We start from the raw sequence: 25862 nt of genomic DNA, 5'->3' as shown, positions 1-25862 counted from the left end.
TACCAAGTACTAACATGAAAGGCACAAATAATAAAAGTGGGTTTGTGTTGCAGTGCTCTGGCTGCCACTGGGTTAATGGCGTAGAGGAGGGTGCACAGGACAGGCAAACATTTTTAGGGGTGCAAAATTTCAAAAGTAATTTTTGCCCCTAAGAATTTGCGCTATAAAGAGGAAGTAAAGCTGTGTCCATGTTATATGAGGATGGGCTGTTGGTAGCAGGGCAGGTGCCCCATTTTTAGTCAGACCATTACAAAATGTTTTAACAAAAATTGAGACCAAGCCTAAAGCCTCCATTTACCATACCCATTTGGTATTTTTTTTTTTTTTAGGCAAATTGCACGTGCCAGCCATGAGTGAACCAAAAAAGAAAAAGAGTGGCTATGAGTTTACAAGATTGAGAGAAGAAAAACAAAAAAAGACAGATCAACTCTTATCAAAAGTTGGAAAAACACAGTCTTATTTTGGTGGTCCAAGCGGTTCAAAATCTTCTGATGTATCGTTGATTGCAGAAGAAGAGAAATGCAGGTGATGACACTGTTGAAGAACATGTGATGCACAGTGATGTTAATAAAGATGTTGAAATGCATGATGACTCCATTCAAACACCTAGTACATCTTCTGTGTCTAAATCTGGCGAAGCAAAATCTAGTTCTGAACCTATGGTTGAAGTGAATATGTGTATACCAGCTCCAGTTTCTGGTGATCCAGCCATGTGGGTTATTAACGAAGAAATTAGAGATCATATTGTACTTCATGGAATACAGCAAAATACTAGTGTAGACTTCAGCAAATCAAAAAGAGTGTATGGAGATAATGTTCGATTTTGTACAGAAGACCTTTTAAAAGGAAGATGAAAAATGGAGAGTTGCAAAAGAGATCTTGGTTGGTTTATTCAGAAAACAATGGTAGTATCTATTGTGTGCCATATTTACTTTTTGGTGATCAACTCAATGCATTTTCAAGTTCATCTGGTTTTAATGACTGGAAAAATACTGCAGGGAGAATTCATAAACATGAATCTTCACAGCACCACAGATCATCTGTTGTTGCACTAAAAGTTAGAGGAAGTGCCAAAGGACGAATTGATAGATTAATGGTGGAGCAGATGGAAGAAGAGAGGCAATATTGGAGGAATGTTTTAAAATGTGTATGTGCCACTGTTAAAACTCTTGCTACACGTGGATTGCCGTTTCGTGGTACTGATGAAGAGTTAGGTAGTCTACATAATGGCAACTACCTTGGTTTGTTGGAACTAGTTTCAGAGTTTGATCCATTTTTACTGCAACATCTAAAAGAATATGGAAAAGTATGGAGTGGACATACATCGTAACTCTCTAAAAACAGTTTATGAAGAAATAATAAAATTAATAAGTGATGCATTGATCACACAAATTGTGAGTGAAGCAAAAAAAAGCTAAATATTATGGCATAAGCGTTGATTCTACACCTGACATATCTCATGTGGACCAACTGACCTTTATCTTAAGGTACATTAGACCTGATGGTATCGCTGTGGAACGGTTCATGGGTTTTATAGCAAACGTAGGACACAAATCTCAACAAATTGCAAATATCATATTGAGCACTTTAGAAAAATATTGTCTTGACATAAAGGATTGTCGAGGTCAATCTTATGACAATGCAAGCAACATGTCAGGTGCATACTCCCGGTGTTCAAGCCCGGATTAAGAACATATATCCATTAGCCCAATATGTGCCATGTACAGCGCATTCTCTTAACCTTGTGGCATCAGTTGCTGCAGAGTGCTGTCAGGAATCATCTACATTTTTTTCATCTTTGCAACTGTTGTATAACTTTTTTACAGCTTCCACTAATCGTTGGAGTGTGTTGATGTCCTGTCTGAGCCCTGGAACACCTGTTGTCAAGAGTTTATCCCAAACACGCTGGTCAGCAAGACAAGATGCATGCCAAGCTCTAAGAGAAGGATGGGTGGACATTTTAAAAGCCCTTGAACAAATAGCAGATAATGCTGAAGAGAAAAAAAAAACAAGAAATGAAGCTGAAAGTATTTTTAATCTTTTAAACCGTCTGGAGACTGCAATAATAACAAATGTGTGGGGAATTATACTGAAGAGATTTAAAGTAGTCAGCATGAAGTTGCAGAGTGTCCATATTGACCTGGAAACAGTCGTTCAAATGTACATTTCTCTTGCAGAATTAATAAGAAACTTAAGAGACAATTTTGAACACTATGAACAGCTTTCTAAGGCAATGTGTGAAATTGAGGAGTATCAGCATGACATTAAACGAAAGAAGAAACACAACCCTAGATTTGATGAAAGTAAAGAGAGCTATGTAATTGAGACTGGAAAAGACTTGATTCGCATAAATACTTTTAATGTTCTTATGGACGAAATACGTTTTGAGTTAGGGTGAAGAAGTGAGTCTTACACAGCACTTTTTGATTGTTTCAGTTTTCTTGAAAAGGTTCACAATTTGACACTGCCAGAAATTTCTACAAGTGCAGCTAATCTTTTAAAATATTTTAATGATGAATAGAAGATGACATAACAGAAGAGTGCATCCAACTGAGCGGACATCTAAAGTGTTTAATGGAGCCTGAGTGCAAAACTATCCCACTGTCAAGACTATGCAGACTGTTTCATGAGGAAGACTTAATTGACCTATATCCGAATGTACACATTGCATTAAGACTTGTCTTGACATCTCCTGCAACTAATTGTTCTGGTGAAAGGTCGTTTTCTACCTTAAGACGAGTAAAAAATTATCTGCGGGGTTCAATGGCTCAAGAAAGGTTAAACGCACTCTTGACTATTGAAGGAGAACTTGTGAAAAATCTGGGTTGTGAAGATATTATTGATACTTTTGCAGAGCAGATATCAAGAAGAAAGCATATGCTGTAACATTGAACTATTATCTTCAGCTTAAGACTCTGCAAGTTTGGGATCTACCTAATTTATTTTACAAATATGAATACTGATCTCCACTGTTCTTATTGAAAAGGGATTTAATCCCTCTAATTTTGGTTCATATGTTGTTTACATAGTATTTTGGATGATATTTAAAAAGTAACAGCACTTTAAAGGTTAAATCTAAGCACCATAACCATTACAATGAGCTGTAGTGATTTTGGTACCAGTTGCCCACCTCCCACCCTGGGAGCTCAAATATAGTAATTTGTTAAAATGTTTACAAATTGTTTGACACCTTGCTGTCTTTGGTACCCACAGTCCCTCTGGTCTAAGTTGCTATGATAAAGTGGAAGTTCATACTTCAAAATGATCATGCCAATTCATACCAGATTTAGGGCTCATTTGAATTCCTTTTGGATATTCTTTTCAATTCATTTAAATCTGTTAGAAAAAGTTTTCAAAAGATTTATCTACAACAATTACCATTATAGTCTGTGGTGATTTTTGTAACCTATTTGAATCATTTAAAAAGCATATCCAAAAGAATCAAGCCCGTAGACTATATATACATTGGCTGAGAACTGGACACTTCTGGCACCAAAACAATGCCGCTTAGAATGACCCTTAGATTTATGTTTTAAGTTTACATATTATTGTAGATGTTTTAAAACTTACAAGACACTGCATTTATTTAGTTCTGTGTTTTATTTGTATTTAAAGGTATGTGATTTAGTTTGATTTTGCACTGATTGTAAAGTATTACAGCAATTTCCTCAGGTGAACTCACTCATACCTCTTTAGCCCACGAGAGCACACTGTAGAGGTTATGTAATTTACAATGACCTGTTAATTTATGTTTGTAAGTTTACATATTGCATTTTCTTTATTGTGATTTTGCACAGTGTTAAAAGTAATACTGTACTTGCCTTGTTACCTTAAGCTTTAATGTTTTAATCTAATATTTATTTTTATTTGTCCTAAATGATAATAAAAAAAAATCCTAAAGTTTTTTTATTCCACCTTTTTTTTGGGGGGGGGGGAGCGCTTCAGATTTTTGTGCCTACAGGCTCCTGAGATGTAAATCCGGCCCTGTGTATCAGGGTCGGCTCCACGGGGGGGCCTTGGGGGGCAATGCCCGCCCAAATGGAATGCTGTGTCCCCTCCCCCCACCCCACTGGCACTGCTGACATAGCATGATAGCAACAAAAAATTCATTAATGTTATGTTTTATTTATTTTTTAAGCCGGGTTGTGCCCGATGACTGTATGACATCACTCTGTCTCCGGAGTCCAAGCTCCGCCTACCATAGCGTGTGCGCCGCTGCACAGGAAGTCGGGTCTAGTCTACTGGCCAGGCAGGCACTCACTGTGACACTGACTGTATGACATCACTCTGTCTCCAAGCTCTGCCTACCATAGCGTGCGCCGCTGCGCGGGAAATCAGGACTACTGGCCAGGCAGCTGCAGTGACAATGAGTGACTGCATATGATTGAGGGAAAGAGTTAGAGAGACTGAGATAAAGAGACACTCACAGCCAGAGAGAAACAGACATATATTAGATATCTGCTAAGAGGGAACTCTAATGGTGAGTGACGTCTGGCTTAACTAGATAGAATAGGGAGACTTCTATGAGAGGTCTTGGAGTTGGCCAAAATTAAATGTAATGTAATTCTTAAAGGGAGCCTTGTCTCATGTGAATCTGGTGTGACTTAAAGGACCAGTCAACACAGTAGATTTTCATAATCAACAAATGCAAGATAACAATACAATGTGACAGCCATCAGCCAATCACAAATGCATACATGTACCATGTGACAGCCATCAACCATTCACAAATGCATACACACTTATTCTTGCACATGCTCAGTAGGAGCTGGTGACTCAAAAAGTTTAAATATAAAAAGACTGTGCACATTTAGTTAATGGAAGTAAATTGGAAAGTTGTTTAAAATGGCATGCTCTATCTGAATAATGATAGTTTAATTTTGATTGAGTGTCCCTTTAAATGAGGGGAGGGATATGTTTCCTCAAAAGTCGCTAGGTGCTATATACAGCATTCTGTGTGGAATTGACCAAAAACCATTCCATCTATCAATTAGTGTAATGAAATTATGAATCTGAGGTAGCTCAAGTTAGGGGAGGATTATGCTTACTTCTTACTCAAAAGTCGCTAGGTACTATATCTAGCATTCTGTGTTAATCCTAAATGTGTCGGATAAATGTCAATCCAGTTAATCAATCTGAGATATTAGTAGTAGGGGAACAAGGGGAAGAGCTAAGGATTAGTGTAATCTTAATGAGACTGCCAATTTATGGTAAATAGCAAGTTTGGGGAATCTAAGATTTTTATTTTCACTAAATTATAACTCATATGCATTATATACAATTTACAGCTTAACAGTTGCATAAATGGAATATATAGATTAACTTTGCTCTTGGTTTATGCCCTAGGAAACATTTTGCTGAAGATCTAATTTGTGAACACTCTTTACTAGAAATATGAAGATTAACTGCAATGTCCAACTTTAAAACGCTAAAGAGATAAAGTAGCCTACTGTTTTAACTAGATAAAGTATTCTAACAAGACTGTGAATATAAATCTTATTCTATATTGAATTATATTGAAATGATCTAAAGCTTTAAAAAACTCCAGAGTAAGACTTTAGATCAAGTAGAACAAACACCTTGTAATTAGAAGACATTTTGTGCTACTAAAGAACAACATGTCAGCCAATATCCTTTTTACTGCAATTAGTTTTCAATAGCCAAACCCCATCCACCATTTACTTTATTTGGAGGAGCCAATCTGGGCTTTAGTACACAGATAAACTAGTCACATGTCATAAAGTTAGTATACAATGAATTGTTTTGCAGAAAAGGGGACAGAATAAATAATGCAAATATATATGTATAACTAAATATTTTAATATCAAGGTGTTTACTGTCCTTTTAACCAAAAACTCCACTACTTGAGTGGAATTTCTGTGCTTTATCGGGTTAGCATTTGAACGCTATCCAACAGGAATTTTAGCGCAGGCCCTCATAAAAATCTATTACCAGAAAGAAAGAATGTACTTATGCTATTCAACATAAATATTGTAGTGTGCATTATATTAGCCCACTAATGATTAACCCGTTAACCATAGACATTTAATACCAGCACAATAATGTAAGCTGTATGGATTGTATTCCTGTGATATTAATGCTCTATACCACTTATATAATACAGTAACAGAACTAGAGATAGACAGAAATACTCAGCATCAGACAGACTCAGAGTCGATCAGGCACATGCTTACAGAGACACACAGACTTTTTGTTTTTAACTTTAAGAACTTTTTATTCAGAGGTCCGGTCCCTTAGAATAGCAGCATCTGTGAAAAGACAGTCTAGGACAAAATAAACTTTCATGATTCAGATAGGGCATGTAATTTTAAACAATTTTCCAATTTACTTTTATCACCAATTTTTTTTGTTCTCTTGGTATTCTTAGTTAAAAGCTTAACCTAGAAGGTTCATATGCTAATTTCTTAGACCTTAAAGGCCACCTCTTTTCAGAATGCATTTAACAGGTTTTTCACCACTAGAGGGTGTTAGTTCATGTGTTTCATATAGATAACACTGTGCTCGTGCACGTGAAGTTATCTGGGAGCAGGCACCGATTGGCTAAACTGCAAGTCTGTCAAAAGAACTGAAATAAAGGGGCAGTTTGCAGAGGCTTAGATACAAGATAACCACAGAGGTTAAAAGTATATTAATATAACTGTGTTGTTTATGCAAAACTGGGGAATGGGTAATAAAGGGATTATCTATCTTTTAAAACAATAAAAATTCTGGTGTAGACTGTCCCTGTAATGCTAAGAAATAAACATGAGCCATAGAAGGAGTTGCAGTAACATTTTCACATCACATGGGAGTGTCAGAGAGTGAGACAGAGGCAAATGTGTAGTTTGATAAGGATGTTATGTTATTATTTTAAAGCCAAGACTTAATGGTAGTTATGGCAGATAGCAAGCTATCTAACAATTCTTAGAAGTGCTCACTAATGTACAGTGTGCATATGGTATAAAATAAGAAGATAAAATCAATTTCTGTATACATTTCCTATGATGAGTTAAAAGCTTAACTGAGAAGAACACTTGTGACTTTCTACTATTCTTTACATAATATATATGCAGGTCAAGCCTAAGAAGCTCTAGAGACAGCCAGTCACACAACCTCTGTTTCAGTGACCAGAAATAATACAGGGGTCCTGTGCTGTAACTTATAATGTATTTGTTTAGTTGGTTAATATCAGACATAGGTTTCCAAAATGTTATATTATTATATACTAGTCCTAAAGCCCGTTCATATGGGCCATTTTTTGCAGTACAGCAGTCCCACCCCTTGCGCTCTCTCCCTCCCTCTCTCTTTTGCTCTCTCTCTCCCCCCTCTCTTTTGCGTTCTCTCTCGCTCCACCTCTCTTTTGCTCTCTCTACCCCTTCTCTTTTGCTCTCTCTCCCCTCTCCTTTTGCTCCCTCTCTCCCCCCTCTCTTTTGCTTTCTCTCCCCCCCTCTCTTTTGCTCTCTCCCCCCTCTCTTTTGCGCTCTCTCCCCCCTCTCTTTTGCGCTCTCTCCCCTGTCTCTTTTTGTGCTCTCTCCCCCTCTCTTTTGTGCTCTCTCCCCTCTCTCTTTTGCGCTCTCTCTCTCTTCCCCTCTCGTTTGCTCTCTCCCCCCTTTATTTTGCGCTCTCTCCCCCCTCTCTTTTGCGCTCTCCCCCCCCTCTCTTTTGCACTCTCTCCCCCCTCTCTTTTGCGCTCTCTCCCCTCTCTCTTTTGTGCTCTCTCCCCCCCTCTCTTTTGTGCTCTCTCCCCCTCTCTTTTGTGCTCTCTCCCCCCTCTCTTTTGCGTTCTCTCTCCCATCCCTCTATTTTGCGCTCTCTCTCCCATCCCTCTATTTTGCGCTCTCTCTCTCCCCATCCCTCTCTTTTGCACTCTCTCTCCCCATCCCTCTCATTTGCACTCTCTCCCCATCCCTCTCTTTTGCACGCTCTCTCTCCCCATTCCTCTCTTTTGTGCTCTCTCTCTCCCCATCCCTCTCTTTTGCACGCTCTCTCTCTAGTGATGTCGCGAACCTAAAAATTTCGGTTTGCGAACAGCGGACCTCGAACTTCCGTGACTGTTCGCGAACCGGCGAACCGGGCGAACCGCCATTGACTTCAATAGGCAGGCGAACTTTAAAACCCACAGGGACTCTTTCTGGCCACAATAGTGATGGAAAAGTTGTTTCAAGGGGACTAACACCTGGACTGTGGCATGCCGGAGGGGGATCCATGTCAAAACTCCCATGGAAAATTACATAGTTGATGCAGAGTCTGGTTTTAAGCCATAAAGGGCATAAATCACCTAAATTCCTAAATTGTTTGGAATAACGTGCTTTAAAAACATCAGGTATGATGTGTTATCGATCAGGTAGTGTAAGGGTTACGCCCCTCTTCACAGTGACAGACAAACTCCCCGTGTAACGCACCACAAACAGACCGCAAACAGTCCATTTGCACAACCACGAGAAAGATAGATTTGATAGATACATAGATCAATAGATGCAAGTATACATTTGATAGATACAAATTCATAGATCAATAGATGCAATATACATTTCATAGATACGAAGGTACATAGATCAATAGATGCAATATACATTTGATAGATAACTAATGACATAGATCAATAGATGCATTAGTACATTTGATAGATACGAATTACATAGATCAATAGATGCAATATAGATGTGATAGATGCGAATTACAAGACAATAGAGCTATAACATTTGATAGATACGAATTACATAGATCAATAGATGCAATATACATTTGATAGATACGAATTACATAGATCAATAGATTCTATATACATTTGATAGATACAAATTACATAGATCAATAGATGCAATATACATTTGATAGATACGAATTACATAGATCAATAGATGCAATATACATTTGATATATACGAATTACATAGATCAATAGATGCAATATACATTTGATAGATACGATTGATAGTTAGATAGATTTGATAGATAAAGAGATAGATTTGATAGATATATAATTTCACAGACAGAGAATTACAAGACGTGCGCTCTGGGACCCATGGTAAGGTTCCCAGAGGCAGTTGCGGCGCCAGGGGACGTGTATATGGCATGGATTTTAGGAACCGCGAGACGGAAAAAGATGCTTGGTCGGTCCTCCTGCTTCAAATTTGGGGCACTGCGCATGCAATCTATTGTGCCACCAGATATGAGTGGTGTGTTAAGTAGTACTATTCTTAGCAGTTTAATACCTGTTACTCCCCCTATCAGGGGAGGTGTATATGGCATTGATTTTAGGAACCGGGAGATGGAAAAAGATGCTTGGTCGTCCTCCTACTTCAAATTTGGCCGAAACACAAGTGGCTGTCACAAAACAGTCCGGCCACGGATATGATAGATTGATAGATAGATACATAGATTACATAGATCAATAGAAGCAATATACAGTTTATGATACGAATTACTTAGATAAATAGATGCAATATACATTTGATGAGATACGAATTACATAGATCAGATAGATGCAATAGTAGCATTTGGATAGATACGAAGTACTTAGATCAATAGATGCAATATACATTTGATAGATACGATTGATAGTTAGATGAGAGTTTTGATAGATAAATTAGGATGAATTTGATAGATATATATTTCCCATACAGAGAATTACAATACTGCACGCTGGGACCCATGGTAAGGTTACTTCCTTTTGCACAATCGAGTACAGGTGTGGGGTCCGGGATTGCCTTTTTGGGCAGAGATAAATTGTGCCGGGTACCGTTCCACTGCGGTGTCCCCTATCAGGGGACGTGTATATGGCATGGATTTTAGGAACCGGAGATGGAAAAAGATGCTTGAACACCCAGTACAGGTCGTTTCTTCTTCTGCCTTTTTATACGAGGGTCCCCAACCCTCAACAGGCTGACAGCATGAAAGACCCCATAATGCCATGACTTCCTTTGCACAATCGAGTACAGGTATGGCATCGTTTTAGGAACCCGGAGATAATTTTTAGGAACCGAAAGATGGAAAGAGACGCTTGGTCGGATCTTCCTCCTACTTCAAATTTGGGGCACTGCGCGGTGCAATCTACTGTGCCACCAGATATGAGTATTGTGTTAGAGTAGTACTATTCTTAGCAGTTTAATCTGTCATCATGCTCGCTGAGGTAGGTTCAGGAGTTTGGAGCATGTGCAGAGGTGATGGCTGAGTTAAGCTGAGAGGGATGTGAAGAGGGTAGTAGGACTCAGTATAACCAGAATGGAATCACAGAACAAAGAAGGGCTTTTGGTTAAAGTAACTTTACTAAGGTAATGCAAGGAAAACAAGAGGTAAAGCACATCAAGGTTATATTCCAAACTGATAATAAACAAATGAAAGTCTTGTAAAAGAACAGTTCAAGCAGAAGTCCTTCAACAGACACAGACGACCCTTACGAGTACTTGATATTAGGATCAAAGTGGGCATACACGGGTATTAGAGCCAGGGTACTTGGTATCATATGCCAGTATCTCGGTAAGGCAACTTGGTTTCAGGAACGGGCCGAGCGGCGAGCATACGCCTGTATCTCGGTAAGGCAACTTGGTTTCAGGAACGGGCCGAGCATACGCCAGTATCTCGGTATAGCAACTTGGGTTCAGGAAGGGGCTGAGCATACGCCAGTATCTCGGTAAGGCAACTTGGGTTCAGGAACGGGCCGAGCGGTGAGCATACGCCTGTATCTCGGTAAGGCAACTTGGTTTCAGGAACGGGCCGAGCGGCGAGCATACGCCTGTATCTCGGTAAGGCAACTTGGTTTCAGGAAGTGGCCGAGCATACTCCAGTATCTCGGTATAGCAACTTGGGTTCAGGAAGGGGCTGAGCATACGCGAGTATCTCGGTAAGGCAACTTGGGTTCAGGAACGGGTCGAGCGGCGAGCATATGCCTGTATCTCGGTAAGGCAACTTGGTTTCAGGAACGGGCCGAGCATACGCTAGTATCTCGGTAAGGCAACTTGGGTTCAGGAACAGGCTGAGCATATGCCAGTATCTGGGTAAGGCAAATTGGGTTCAGGAACAGGCCGAGCATACGACAGTATCTTGGTAAGGCAACTTGGGTTCAGGAACAGGCCGAGCATACACCAGTATCTCAGTAAGGCAACTTGGGTTCAGGAACAGGCCGAGCATACGCCAGTATCTCGGTAAGACAACTTTGGTTCAGGAACAGGCCGAGCATACGCCAGTATCTCGGTAAGGCAACTTAGTTTCAGGAAGACAAATGTCACAGTAGAGTTGCTTAGACTCAGCAAGCAGATAAACAAACAGTTCTTACAGCAGTGGAGTTTAGTACCAACAGCCAAGGACAGGGCGGACTGGGCAGGGGGCAGGAGAGGCAAGTGCCCCCCAGGCAGGCCCTAAATCATGTAAAAACGGCTGCTGCTTTTTTTTTTTTTTTTTTTTTTAATTGTAATTTTTAATAATGGCAGCAGGGGGAGCAGCTGCACACACATAAGCAGCAGTGGAGCAGCCCTTCTCTCTATGGCACTGAAACTGAAAGGCCATTTGCTGAGGGGGGAAGGGCTTAGTGAAGGCTTTCCCTAGTCAAACAGAGCGCAGTCTCAATGAATGGAGGGAAAGGCGATCAGTGTGAGCTGGCCTAGATCATGTGTGGCCACCTCTACTAAAAGTAAGTACATAAATGTGCTGGTCTGCAAGTGTGTGGGGTTTCTTCAGGGCCGGGGCTGCAGTGAAATCCTCATGTAGAATACAGCTAATACTGTGGCTGTGCAGTAAGATCCTCATGTATAAACAGCAAATATTGTGCAGCTTTTATTTTACTGAAGCATTGGATAAGACATTTCAGTTATGTGTATCCTACATGGGGAAATAATAATAATAATGTTAACTGTAGGTAACAGTCCTTGCTAGGCTGCACATTTATATACAGTTCTGCAATGGGAGTTTGTGTGTACCCCAGGGCTAGTGAGCAGTATTTGTCACCTATGCATTGCTTTACTGTGTGATGTGTACTGTAGGTAACAGTCCTTGCGTAGGCTGCACATTTATATACAGTTCTGCAATGGAGTGTACTGTATGTGTACCCCAGAGCTAGTGAGCAGTATTTGTCATATATGCATTACGGTGTGATGTGTAACTGTAGGTAACAGGTCCTTGCTAGGCTGCACATTTAGTATACAGTCTGCGCATGGGAGTACTGTATGTGTACCCCAGAGGCTAGTGAGCAGTATTTGTCATATATGCATTAGACTGTGACACACTGCAAGCGGGAGCGACGCGAGGCGAAGCACGTGCTTCGCTCCGCGTCGCATCGCTTCTGAAGTTCAGATATTTCATCTCTGAGCGCTCAGCTACGCGACCTGACGCAACTGGAGTGCTCAGAGATGAAAAGGCAGGACACACTGAGCGCGCACAGCTGCATCTACACGCTGCGCATCGCTCTGCTTGCAGTGTGTCACAGCCTTTACTGTGTGATGTGTAACTGTAGGTAACAGTCCCCTTGCTAGGCTGCACATTTATATACAGTTCTGCAATGGGAGTGTACTGTATGTGTACCCCAGAGCTAGTGAGCAGGGCTGCATGGAAATATGGAAGCATATTATCTTTTAAAAGCATTCTGTGTTATTGTTAATAAAGATAAACTGTGTCTATGCTGTGTTTTTTTCTAAGTTAGTAATTTCATGGTTTCTAGGAGGAATTAGCTAAAAAACAGGCTTCCTGAATCATTTTTATTAAAGGGACATGAAACCATCATTTTACTTTCATGGTTCAGATAGAGCACACAGTTTTTAAACAACTTCTTAATTTACTTTTATTATCTAATTTGCTTAGTTCTCTTGGTATTCTTTGCTGAAAAAGATAGATAGGTAAGCTTAGGATCTGGGAGCTAGCTACTTATTGTGGCTGCACATATATATCTATTGTCATTGTCTTAACAATGTGTTCAGCTAGCTCCTGGTAGTACATTGCTGCTCCTTCAATAAAGGATACCAAGAAAATGAAGCAACATTGATAATAAAAGTATATTGGAAAGATGTTAAAACGGTAGCTCTATCTGAATCTAAAAGAAAAAAATGGGTTTCATGTCCCTTTAAGTTATTAAACATGTACATGCATTGTGGAGCTTTTAATTCCATTTGCATTCTTGCAGTATTATTAAAGGGATATGAAACACAAAATTTGTCGTTCATGATTCAGACAGAACCTACAATTTTAAACAACTTTACAATTTACTTCTATTTTCTAATTTGCTTAATTCCTTTGAAATGATTTGTTGAAAAGCATATCTAGAAAGGCTCAGGAGCTTGGAGCTAGCTGCTGATAGGTGGATGAACTTGTATGCCCATTTTAATTGGCTTACAAATGTGTTCAGCTTTCTCCCAGGAGTGCATTGCTGCTTCTTCAATAACAGATACCAAGCAAATAAAGCAAACTTGATTAGAGAAGTAAATTGGAAAGTTGTTTAAAAATGTATAATCTATCTGAATCATGAAAGAAAATGTTTGGGTTTAATGTCCCTTTAATCTGTAACTTTAAGGGACATGAACCCCAATGTTTTTTTTTCATGATTCAGATAGAGCAAACAGTTTTAAAAAATTATTCCAGTGGACTTACAGTTTATCAAATTTGCTTCATTTTCTTGGTATCTTTTCGTGAAGGGGCAGCATTTCTCTACTGGGGAGCTAGATAAAACATCTAGGTGAGACAATGACAAGAAGCATATATACAGCCACCAATCAGCCGCTATCTCCCAGTAGTGCATTGCTGCGCCTGAACAAGCACATAAGCATACAAGCCCAGGCTGCTTTATAGATCCCTTCATGAGAGCTGAATTGCAACAGTGCAACTCTTGGTAGGCCCCCCTACCCATTTGTCTCGTTAAAATGATATTTTGTCTCTTAAAAATGAATATTATAGCTATGTTTATAGGGCTGCAGAATATGTTGACGCTCTACAAATAATAATAATAAAGGATACCAAGAAAACAAAGCAAATTTGACATATAAGTAGATTGCAAAGCTGTTTAAAATTGTAAACTCTATCTGAATTGTGAGAAAAAAAAAATGGTTTCATGTCCCTTTCAGTGTATTAAGATTAAATTAAAGGACCCTTGTTTATTATATGTAATATATATATATATATATATATATATATATATATATATTATATATATATATATATATATATATATATATATATATATATATAGTAATTTAAATAGGAAAGCAACATGGCTTTAGGTGTACATGAGGGCTGCACACACTCCATGCAGCATGAAAAATAATAGGTAATGTGTGATCGCTCTAACTGTAGCTTATTTAGTTTAGAATAAATTTTAGATGTTTTCTTATTTAGTTGTTAATCCGGTGTGTACACACCTACAATTCTACCAGCCTACATGGTCACCATATTTTATAGAGGCAATAAATGTGCTAAAAAAAAACATAAAAAAAAAATCAGTGGTTTAAAGTCATTGCAGAAAAAAACTGCTCAAAAGCTTTCCTTTAACCCCTGGAAAAAATCCCCGTGGCTGGCACATTCCACCAGCCCACATTTTTTTAAGGAATGTAAACACTTTGAGAATACAACATTTTAAATAAAGTCTACTGTAGTAAAAACACCTTTGCAATAAACTTTCATTATTTTGCACCATTTTCTGCAATTACACTTTGAAAACAAAGTTTTTTTTTTCTAATTCCAAGAATTGGAAGTGATCATGCACTATCTAATCCCAGTTGGCTTCAGTAAAGGTTATTCATGGTGGTCCTGCTGGCTATGGGTCCTGTGGTGGGTCCTACTGGCTGTGGCGTGCTGTGGGTACTGTGGCTGTGAGCTGATTTGTTGGTGCAATGGGCCACTGACTGGATTTGCCCCCCAGGCCTAAGGCTGCCAGCCCTCCCCTGTCCAAGGAAGTATACAGGTACTCACAGCAGAGGTACTTGGCTTCAGGATAAACAGATGTCACAGTATAGTTGCTTAGACTCAGCAAGCAGATTAACATACAGTTCTTACAGCAGTGGAGTTTAGTACCAACAGCCAAGGAAGTATACAGGTACTCCCAGCAGAGGTACTTGGCTTCAGGATAAACAGATGTCACAGTATAGTTGCTTAGACTCAGCAGGTAGATTAACATACAGTTCTTACAGCAGTGGAGTTTAGTACCAACAGCCAAGGAAGTATACAGGTACTCCACAGCAGAGGTACTTGGCTTCAGGATAAACAGATGTCACAGTATAGTTGCTTAGACTCAGCAAGCAGATTAACATACAGTTCTTACAGCAGTGGAGTTTTAGTACCAACAGCCAAGGAAGTATACCGGTACTCACAGCAAAGGTACTTGGCTTCAGGATAAACAGATGTCACAGTATAGTTGCTTAGACTGAGCCAGTTAAGCTTACAGTTCTCACAGCATGGTGATAGACACAGTAGCCAAGTAAGCATACAGGATACAAAAGAATTGTCAGAATACAAGCCACGGGTCAGTAGCCAGGAAAGCAGTCAATCTTTCATAAAGCAAAAAGGGGAATCCAGAAGAATGGTCAATCAGCAAGCCGAGTTCAGATGCCAGGGATCCAACAACAAAACAGGAATTCATGAAACAGAAGCAGCTCATCTCATCAGGCCTTTTTTACTCGAATGTATTGCCCAATGTCAGTCCCTTCCGGGATCCATCCCTCATTCATTTTAATAAAGGTGAGATAATCAAGACTTTTTTGACCTAGGCGACTTCTCTTCTCAGTGACAATACCTCCTGCTGCACTGAAGGTCCTTTCTGACAGGACACTTGAAGCGGGGCAGGCCAGAAGTTCGATTGCAAATTGGGGATAGCTCAGGCCACAGGTCAAGCCTGCACACCCACTAGTCAAGGGGTTCATCGCTCCACAGAGTGTCGAGATCCGCAGTTAATGCGAGGTAGTCTGCTACCTGTCGGTTGAGTCATTCTCTGAGGCTGGATCCCGAAGGGGCTGTGGCGATGCATAGGAGTTAAAAAGGTCCGCATGTCCTCCATCAACAACACGTCTGGAAAGCGTCCTGTCCTTGCCGGCGTGTTTGTGGGAGGAGGAGTATTACTTTCATCTCTTCCCCTGTTAGATTCCCGTTGTGCTGTGACATCACCCCTTATATGCTGTGTAAAGCATACTTTTAATTTATTTTTTAACTGCTCCATCCTTTCCGACTTAGTGGGAATTTGGTAACATTTCAGTCACTTTTTGCTTATACCGGGGGTCTAGTAGCGTGGACACCCAGTACAGTTCGTTCTCCTTCAGCTTTTTTATGAGTGTCCCTCAACAGGCACGACAGCATGAAAGACCCCATTTGCACAAGGTTGGATGCCGAGCTACTCATGTCCCGTTCCTCGTCCTCAGTGATCTCACTGAAGGTATCTTCTTCCCCCCAGCCACGTACAACACCACGGGTACCAGATAGGTGACAACAACGAGCACCCTGGGATGCCTGTTGTGCTTGGTCTTCCTCCTCTTCCTCAAAGCGACATTCCTCCTCTGACTCCTCTTCCTCACAATCCTCTTCCTGCGATGCCGCTGGTCCAGCAAGTGATGCTGATAAGGCTGTTTCTGGTGGTGATGGAGACCACAACTCTTCCTCTTCCTCTTCACGCTCATCTACGGCCTGATCCAGCACTCTTTGCAGGGCACGCTCCAGGAAGAAAACAAATGGTATGATGTCGCTGATGGTGCCTTCGGTGCGACTGACTAGGTTTGTCACCTCCTCAAAAGGACGCATGAGCCTACAGGCATTGCGCATGAGCGTCCAGTAACGTGGCAAAAAAATCCCCAGCTCCCCAGAGGCTGTCCTAGCACCCCGGTCATACAAATACTCGTTAACAGCTTTTTCTTGTTGGAGCAGGTGGTCGAACATTACGAGTGTTGAATTCCAACGTGTCGGGCTGTCGCAAATCAAGCGCCTCACTGGCAGGTTGTTTCGCCGCTGGATATCTGACAAGTGCGCCATGGCCGTGTAGGAACGCCTGAAATGGCCACACACCTTCCTGGCCTGCTTTAGGATGTCTTGTAAGCCTGGGTACTTATGCACAAAGCGTTGCACAATCAGATTACACACATGTGCCATGCACGGCACATGTGTCAACTTGCCCAATTTCAATGCCGCCCACCAAATTACTTCCATTGTCAGAAACAACTTTGCCAATCTCCAGTTGGTGCGGAGTCAGCCACTGATCCACCTGTGCGTTCAGGGCAGACAGGAGTGCTGGTGCGGTGTGACTCTCTGCTTTCAGGCAAGTCAACCCCAAGACGGCATGACACTACCGTATCCGGGATGTTGAATAGTACCTGGGGAGCTGGGGGGGTGCCGTTGATGTGGAGCAAGACGCAGCAGCAGAAGAAGACTCAGCCGAGGAAGAGGTTATGGAAGAGGATGGAGTAGGAGGAGTAGAGGAGGTAGCAGCAGGCCTGCCTGCAAGTCGTGGCGGTGTCACCAACTCCTCTGCAGAGCCACGCATTCCATGCTTGTCAGCCGTCAGCAGGTTTACCCAATGTGCAGTGTAGGTGATATACCTGCCCTGACCATGCTTTGCAGACCAGCTATCAGTGGTCAGATGGACCCTTGCCCCAACGCTGTGTGCCAGACATGCCATTACTTCCTTTCGCACAATCGAGTACAGGTTGGGGATTGCCTTTTGTGAAAAGAAATTTCGGCCGGGTACCTTCCACTGTGGTGTCCCAATAGATACAAATTTTTTGAACACCTCAGACTCCACCAGCTTGTATGGCTAAGAGTTCAGAAGAGCCAGCTGTCAGACGCCGGGCAAGGGGGTGACTTTGGGACATTGGCTTCTTACGCTGAAACATGTCATTGACAGACACCTGACTGTCTAGGAACTGCTACGTAAGAGAGACTGAGTGGCGGATGGTTGAGAGGGGGCAAGGAGTACAGCAGTGGTTGACGTGGCTGAAGATACTGGACCAGGAGGAGGATGGCGGCTTTGAGTTTGTGTGCTGCTTCTACTCATGTGTTCATCCCCATCGTCATTTGTGATGTGAGATCATGTGCCTTCGCAAAGCAGTTGTACCTAGGTGGGTGTTGGACTTCCCATGACTCAGTTTCTTTTGGCACAGGTTGCAAATGGCATCGCTGTTGTCAGAGGCAGACACACAAAAAAAAATGCCACACTGCTGAGCTCTGCAATGACGGCATTCTGGTGGTGGCAAACAGCATGCGTTGATTGGCGTGCTGTCTGGCTGACCCCGGGTGCCGATGCATGCTGTCTGACTGTGCCACTATCTCCTTGAGACGACCTCCCCCTGCTTCCAACTCGTCTCTTCCTCCTCCTCTCTGTCTCCCCATCTGAAATTTCCCCTTGTTCTTCTTCTCTTCTAGCGGGCACCCATGTGACATCCACGGGACGCATCGTCATCATCAACCGCTTCACTTGTATCTGACAACTCAACAAAGGAAGCAGCAGCGGGTACAACATCATCATCATATCACACCGTACCTCCATGTCTGTAATGCTGCCTGACTGAGACATATCACTGTTATCTACATCCTCTGTCATGATGGTTGCGCATCACTCTTTTCTTCCAACTGATGTGTCAATAACTCCTCTGACAGATCAAGTGAAGCGGCTGTGGGTGCTAGTGTTGGTTTGTGGCGGCAGGCGGGTGAGTGGCACTGGTCAGTTGAGAGGTGTCCGAAGTTAAGCTGGAGGTGGATGGTGCGTCAAGGTTACGAGCAGAAGATGTAGAAGATTGGGTGTCCTGTGTTATAAAGTCAACTATTTCATCAGAAATTTTCGTGTCCATGGTACGTGGCCTACACTGGGCATTATTCTATGGCCAAAGGGGAATCACAGCACCACGACCCACGACGGCACCTGCGGGGTGGCCTGCCTCTGCCTGTCATTTTTTTTTTTTTTTTTAAATGTAGACTTACACTACTATTAAACAAAATATGAGTGGTGCCACTGGGCAAGTGGGCACAGTGACAGTATACGCTGTGAGCCTGACACAAAAAAGCAGACTGATGTTTCACAATCCAAAAAGTTTATTTTTTTTAAATGTACACTTACACTACTATTAAACAAGATATGAGTGGTGGCACTGGGCAAGTGGGCACAGTATACGCTGTGAGCCTGACACAAAAAAGCAGACTGATGTTTCACAGTCAAAAAAGTGTTTTTTTTTTTAAATATTTACACTACTGTTATAACAAATATTATTGGTGGCACTAGTGGCAAGTGTGCCTGGCACACACACTGGCAGGCAGGCAACTGCAATTAGATTACACTAGCAGACTGATGTTTCACAGTCAAAAAAGTTTTTTTTAAATATTTACACTACTGTTATAACAAATATGAGTGGTGGCACTAGTTGGCAAGTGGGCCTGGCACACACGCTGGCAGGCAGGCAACTGCAATTAGATTACACTAGCGGACTGATGTAAAAGGTTTTTTTTGAACACTAATGTTTACACCAGATATGAGGAAGTAGGCACAGTATATGCTGTGAGCCTGACACACAGGGCTGGCAGTGGCAGGCTGGCCTGGCAACCGAAATTAGATTACACTAGTAGACTGATGTTTCACAGTCAAAAACGTTTTTTTATTAAATATTTACACTACTGTTACAACAAATATGAGTGGTGCCACTAACTTGGGAAGTGGGCCTGGCACACACGCTGGCAGGCAGGCAACTGCAATTAGATTACACTAGCAGACTGATGTTTCACAGTCAAAAAAGTTTTTTTTTAAATATTTACACTACTGTTATAACAAATATGATTGGTGGCACTAGTTGGCAAGTGGGCCTGGCACACACGCTGGCAGGCAGGCAACTGCAATTAGATTACACTAGCAGACTGATGTTTCACAGTCAAAAACGTTTTTTTTTTTAAATATTTACACTACTGTTATAACAAATATGATTAATGGCACTAGTTGGCAAGGTGGGCCTGGCACACACGCTGGCAGGCAGGCATCTGAAATTAGATTACACTAGCAGACTGATGTTTCACAGTCAAAAAAGTTTTTTTTTTAAAATATTTACACTACTGTTACAACAAATATGAGTGGTGCCACTAACTTGGCAAGTGGGCCTGGCACACACGCTGGCAGGCAGGCAACTGCAATTAGATTACACTAGCAGACTGATCTTTCACAGTCAAAAAAATTTTTTTTTTTTTAAATATTTACACTACTGTTACAACAAATATGAGAGGTGCAACTAACTTGGCAAGTGGGCCTGGCACACACCCTGGCAGGCAGGCAACTGCAATTAGATTACACTAGCAGACTGATGTTTCACAGTCAAAAAAGTTTTTTTTAAAATATTTACACTACTGTTACAACAAATATGAGTGGTGCCACTAACTTGGCAAGTGGGCCTGGCACACACGCTGGCAGTCAGGCCACTGCAATAAGATTACACTAGCAGACTGATGTTTCACAGTAAAAAAAGTTTTTTTTTAAATATTTACACTACTGTTATAACAAATATGATTGGTGGCACTAGTTGGCAAGTGGGCCTGGCACACACGCTGGCAGGCAGGCAACTGAAATTAGATTACACTAGCAGACTGATGTTTCATAGTCAAAAAAGTTATTTTTTTAAATATTTACACTACTGTTACAACAAATATGAGTGGTGCCACTAACTTGGCAAGTGGGCCTGGCACACACGCTGGCAGGCAGGCAACTGCAATTAGATTACACTAGCAGACTGATGTTTCATAGTCAAAAAAGTTTGTTTTTTTAAATATTTACACTACTGTTACAACAAATATGAGTGGTGCCACTAACTTGGCAAGTGGGCCTGGCACACACCCTGGCAGGCAGGCAACTGCAATTAGATTACACTAGCAGACTGATGTTTCACAGTCAAAAAAGTTTTTTTTTAAATATTTACACTACTGTTATAACAAATATGATTGGTGGCACTAGTTGGCAAGTGGGCCTGGCACACACGCTGGCAGGCAGGCAACTACAATTAGATTACACTAGCAGACTGATGTTTCACAGTCAAAAAAGTTTTTTAAAAAAATATATACACTACTGTTATAACAAATATGAGTGGTGGCACTAGTTGGCAAGTGGGCCTGGCACACACACTGGCAGGCAGGCAACTGCAATAAGATTACACTAGCAGACTGATGTTTCACAGTCAAAAAAGTTTTTTAAAAAAATATATACACTACTGTTATAACAATATGAGTGTTGGCACTAATTGGCAAGTGGGCCTGGCACACACGCTGGCAGGCAGGCAACTGCAATTAGATTACACTAGCAGACTGATGTAAAAGTTTTTTTTTTTAAATTTACACTAATGTTACACCAGATATGACTGGTGGCACTGAGGAAGTAGGCACAGTATATGCTGTGAGCCTGACACACAGGCTGGTAGTGCCAGGCAGGGCAACTGCTATTAGATTACATCATCATCATCATCATCACACCGTACGTCCATGTCTGTAATGCTGCCTGACTGAGACATATCACTGTTATCTACATCCTCTGTCAATGATGGTTGCGCATCACTCATTTCTTCCAACTGATGTGTCAATAACTCCTCTGACAGATCAAGTGAAGCGGCTGGTGGTGCTAGTGTTGGTTGTGGCGGCAGGCGGGCGAGTGGCACTGGTCAGTTGAGAGGTGCCCGAAGCTAAGCCGGAGGTGGATGGGTGCGTCAAGGTTATGAGCGGAAGATGTAGAAGATTGGGTGTCCCTGTGTTATAAAGTCAACTATTTCATCAGAACTTTTCATGTCCATGGTACGTGGCCTAACACTGGGCATTATTCTATGGCCATAGGGAATCACAGCACCACGACCACGACGGCACCTGCGGGGTGGCCTGCCTCTGCCTGTCATTTTTTTTTTTTTTAAATGTAGACTTACACTACTATTAAACAAAATATGAGTGGTGCCACTGGGCAAGTGGGCACAGTGACAGTATATGCTGTGAGCCTGACACAAAAAAGCAGACTGATGTTTCACAATCCAAAAAGTTTATTTTTTTTAAATGTACACTTACACTACTATTAAACAAGATATGAGTGGTGGCACTGGGCCTGACACACACGCTGGCAGGCAGGCAACTGAATTAGATTACACTAGCAGACTGATGTTTCACAGTCAAATTTTTTTTTTTTTTTAAATATTTACACTACTGTTATAACAAATATGATTGGTGGCACTAGTTGCAAGTGGGCCTGGCACACACGCTGGCAGACAGGCAACTGAAATTAGATTACACTAGCAGACTGATGTTTCACAGTCAAAAAAGGTTTTTTTTTTAAAAAATATTTACACTACTGTTACAACAAATATGAGTGGTGCCACTAACTTGGCAAGTGGGCCTGGCACACACGCTGGCGTGCAGGCAGGCAACTGCAATAAGATTACACTAGCAGACTGATGTTTCACAGTCAAAAAAGTTTTTTTATAAATATTTACACTACTGTTATAACAAATATGAGTGGTGGCACTAGTTGGCAAGTGGGCCTGGCACACACGCTGGCAGGGCAGGCAACTGAAATTAGATTACACTAGCAGACTGATGTTTCACAGTCAAAAAAGTTTTTTTTTTTAAATATTTACACTACTGTTACAACAAATATGAGTGGTGCCACTAACTTGGCAAGTGGGCCTGGCACACACGCTGGCAGGCAGGCAGGCAACTGCAATTAGATTACACTAGCAGACTGATGTTTCACAGTCAAAAAAATTTTTTTTTAAAATATTTACACTACTGTTACAACAAATATGAGTGGTGCCCACTAACTTGGCAAGTGGGCCTGGCACACACCCTGGCAGGCAGGCAACTGCAATTAGATTACACTAGCAGACTGATGTTTCACAGTCAAAAAAGTTTTTTTTTTAAATATTTACACTACTGTTTATAACAAATATGATTGGTGGCACTAGTTGGCAAGTGGGCCTGGCACACCACGCTGGCAGACAGGGCAACTGCAATTAGATTACACTAGCAGACTGATGTTTCACAGTCAAAAAAGTATTTTTAAAAAATATTTACTCTACTGTTATAACAAATATGAGTGGTGGCACTAGTTGGCAAGTGGGCCTGGCACACACGCTAGCAGGCAGGCAACTGCAATAAGATTACACTAGCAGACTGATGTTTCACAGTCAAAAAAGTTTTTTAAAAAAATATTTAGCACTACTGTTATACCAAATATGAGTGGTGGCACTAATTGGCAAGTGGGCCTGGCACACACGCTGGCAGGCAGGCAACTGAAATTAGATTACACTAGCAGACTGATGTTTCACAGTCAAAAAAGTTTTTTTTTTTAAATATTTACACTACTGTTATAACAAATATGAGTGGTGGCACTAATTGGCAAGTGGGCCTGGCACACACGCTGGCAGGCAGGCAACTGAAATTAGATTACACTAGCAGACTGATGTTTCACAGTCAAAAAAGTTTTTTTTAAAATATTTACACTACTGTTACAACAAATATGAGTGGTGCCACTAACTTGGCAAGTGGGCCTGGCACACACGCTGGCAGGCAGGCAACTGCAATAAGATTACACTAGCAGACTGATGTTTCACAGTCAAAAAATTTTTTTTTTAATATTTACACTACTGTTATAACAAATATGATTGGTGGCACTTGTTTGCAAGTGGGCCTGGCACACACTCTGGCAGGCAGGCAACTGAAATTAGATTACACTAGCAGACTGATGTAAAAGTTTTTTTTTTAAATTTACACTAATGTTACACCAGATATGACTAGTGGCACTGAGCAAGTAGGCACAGTATATGCTGTGAGCCTGACACACAAGTGAAAAAGAATTAAACATAATTAATTTATCAGACAAAATTTTAAACTGAGAATCAGATCACAGTTCTAAAAAAAGGCCTGTCATTTGTCCCCCACAGCTCAACTTGACAAGTTTGAGACTATCAAAGATGTACATTTATTTGCAAGAAAAATACTACTTAAGAAATATTTTTCCTCCAGCTCAGACATAGAGGGTTTAAACAGCAATGATGCGGCAGCAATAAAGGACCTCATCTTCCTTCTAGAAGAGTCTGAAAGGGACCCAAAAGAGACTTTATATAGTGATACAAAGTGGCGAGATGTATTAAAAACCAAATCCAAATTCATACCCCCACCCAGTACCTCACACAACACGGCCACATTTCTAGATTTAGTGTGTAAAGACATATTAGCAATTCCACCAGAAATGGATACATTGGCTGATAACCTTTCTGAAGAAGAAAAACTAGCACTAAGATCTATGAAACAATGGACAGATGTTCAAATCAAACAGAGTGACAAGGGAGGGAATATTGTCATATGGCCCACTCATATGTATATCACTGAGGTTAAGAAACAATTAAATAACCCTAAAAATTACAAAAGTCTCTTTGGGAACCCAACGGAGCATTTTCTGAAACAGTATAAAAAATTGATCTGTACAGCTGCTGCTGAAGGCATTATTGATAAAAAAGAGCAACAATTTCTAGATGTCAAACACCCTACCATAGCAACACTATATTTATTACCTAAGATCCACAAAAACCTGGAATGTCCACCAGGAAGACCCATTGTCTCTGGCATTGGATCAATGACTGAAAAGGCCAGTAGATATGTGGATGCCAGACTTAGGTATATAGTGGATGCTTTGCCCTCCCACACCAGAGACACTATGCACGTATTGAATAAAATAAACACACTAACTGTAAGACCAGAATCCTTATTAGTAACGTGCGACGTAGAGTCTCTGTATACAAGCATAGATAAAAAGTGGGGCTGTCAAGCAGTGTCCTATTTCCTTTCAAAAAACCAAGATCTAACAGATGAAACCAAACAATTCATCATTGACCTGTTAGAATTTGTATTAGAACATAACTACTTTGTATTTGATGGAAAGTTTTACCTTCAAATATGCGGCACTGCCATGGGGACATCCTGCGCCCCTACTTACGCCAATATATACCTGGGCTGGTGGGAGGAAACTGTGGTCTTTCATCAGAACCTTTCTCAGTTTACCAAATACATCACCCACTGGTCCAGGTATATAGACGATATCTTGTTTATATGGGAGGGCACTAGAGAACTACTCCATTAATTCATTGCTATCCTCAATGATAATCCTTTTGGATTATATCTAACTATGACTTGTGATGAAGGAAAGGTGGAATTTCTAGATTTAACCATTCGCAAGAATAACAATACTCTAGAGACAGAAACCTTTAGAAAGCCTACAGCTACGAATAATATCCTTTATGCCAACAGTTTCCATCACCCTAACACTATTAGGAGTTTACCAACTGGGGAGTATTTAAGGATTCGTAGAAATTCCTCATCACTAGAATCCTTCCAAAAGGCTGCTAATGAACTAAGGAATAGATTACTTCTAAGGGGTTACTCTAGAAAGTCTCTTAAGAGAGCCTATCAGAAAGCACTACACAAAAATAGAGAGGAACTTTTAAGACCAAAAAGTTACAATCCAATTCCAATCCGTTAAGATTCATCTCTACATATTGCAACCAAAGCCAACAGGTATCTAATATACTGTCCACACATTGGCATATCTTACAACTAGATGAACAGCTTAACTCCATCATCCCACAGAATCCTTTATGCACCTACAGACGTGCAAACAACCTCAGTGATCAGTTAACATCTAGTCATTTTGACAGAAATGCCAAAAAAGCCCCAATCTATAAGGGATCTATAGCATGTGGCAATTGCAAAAACTGCACATATATGGTAAAAAAGAAATATATGCTGGATAGATTCAACAAGAAATGGATGATTCAGAATCACATCACTTGTAAGACATCTAATGTGATCTATTGTCTATCATGCAGCTGCAATTGTTTTATGTAGGTATGACCACTAGACAAGTAGGGGTCAGAATCACTGAGCACCTAAGCAACATTAGGAAAGCAGCAA

This window comes from Bombina bombina, chromosome 3 (genome assembly GCF_027579735.1).
Source record: "Bombina bombina isolate aBomBom1 chromosome 3, aBomBom1.pri, whole genome shotgun sequence".
Lineage (NCBI taxonomy): Eukaryota > Metazoa > Chordata > Amphibia > Anura > Bombinatoridae > Bombina > Bombina bombina.
This window is presented reverse-complemented; position numbering follows the sequence as displayed.